Here is a 1,693-nt window from a genome sequence, read left to right on the forward strand (position 1 = left end):
CCAGCCGGTTCAGCCGTCCCCGGCGGCTCTGCGCTAGCCACCGGCCGGGGGAGGAGCAGGGGGTTTGAAAGCTCTTTAAAGCCTCAGGATATAATCTCTGCTCAGAATAATAATAAAAAAAGACATAAAAATGCCTTGCCACATCTGCCCGGGAAGCTCTCCGACGGCTTGGGCGCGGAGCAGCCGGCAAAGGACTAAAGGCTGGGGCTGCGGGGGAAGAAACCACGTTATGGGGCAGCATCTGGGGTGAAGGCAGCCTGGGGTCACGGCTCAGATCATCGCTGGGGCCCCCCAAAAATCACCCCAGCGCTTGCTCCTGCCCCCCTGCCTTTTCCCCACCGCCTCCTCCCTGCCCAGCTTAGCCGCTCCTCACCTGCCATAAAAATCTGTTGGAGAAAATGTGATTTTACGTAATCCTTCATGTTGTTCTGCTCGATGGTTTACACGCACACACCAAAAAAACAAAAGATCTGAAGCGAAAACAAGGTCAGACCTTGCTTTGGCTGCCTGGTGTCCCCAGGGGGTACGGGGAGGTAGGGCCCTCCCCGCCGGTGCTGGCTGGAGGAGAGGAGGGGACCCCCCCCAGCTCCGGTCCTGGGCAGGGGGAGAGGGATGAGGGGTCCCCAGCCCTTCCCCGCGGCTCCGGGCACCCGGGGCTGGCTCTTGGTCCTGGGCTTGGCTGGAGAACCCCTCTTGGGTCTTAAAGCACAAACCCGAGACCGGAGTAATTGGAGAAAACAAAATTCAGTGTTTATTAAAGACAATAAATTACCTTCCCTTGAAATACAGTAGATTTTGAGAAAAGTCCCTTGCTTTGCAGGGCAGGCGGACCTCACCACCCCGGCGAAGTGACTTCTGCGGGGCTGGGGGGGGCTCCTGGGAATCCAATCTGGATATTGGGGTTGTCAGAGCCCTGAGGAGCGGAGCGGAGCAGGCAGGACGCCCAGGCTCTGCCTTCGGGGAGGTACCGCTGTTTGCAGCCGCGCGACCCTGTCCCTGAAGGTGACTGATTTCTGCTCATCTGTTTCACTCGACGACTACACCCGCGGAGGAGCATGCGCAATCAATTGGTCCCCGCTGAGCACCGGTAACACCTCATGCCACAAATGACGAACGCAGACTCCGGTGCGGGCAGGTTTAGGAAGCGAAAGCCTCGACCCCGATGCTCCAGCAGCGAGAGGGAGGTACGGCCGGGCTGGGGCAGTGCAATCGGGTGCTCGAGGCTGGGCGAGCGGCGGCGGGCGCAGAGAGGTAGTTGCTGGGTGAGAAAGGCACAGGGGAGGGCAGGCGCGGGCAGCGTCCCCGACCCCCCCCCCCCCCCCCCGCCGCCCTCACCCACACCCCGGGTTTTGTGGGTCTGGGCTGTGCACGTGCTCAGGGCTTCCCCAGAAAAATTTGGGAGGTGGAAGAAACATCCAGCCGAAAAGGCAAGAGACGTGTGCGGCTGGCAGGGGGGATATTCTCCCGGTGCCCAGTGCCAGGGTAAAAATACCCAGCCCCGTCGCAGCCAGCGGAGGGAATTAGAGTGGAATAACCCGCCCGCCGTGGTCAGGGGAGGCTGCGGCAGCCGACGGGGCGGGGAGGGGGGGGAGGGGCCCGACCGGGGGCCCCTCTGGGGACGGGAGGGCAAGGCGGTTACCCCGAAGCGGCCGGGATGAAAGCCTCATCTTCACCCCGCCGACGGCAGCGCAGC

The sequence above is a fragment of the Aptenodytes forsteri genome, unplaced genomic scaffold, assembly GCF_000699145.1.
Source record: "Aptenodytes forsteri isolate BGI_AS27 unplaced genomic scaffold, ASM69914v1 Scaffold258, whole genome shotgun sequence".
Classification (NCBI taxonomy): domain Eukaryota; kingdom Metazoa; phylum Chordata; class Aves; order Sphenisciformes; family Spheniscidae; genus Aptenodytes; species Aptenodytes forsteri.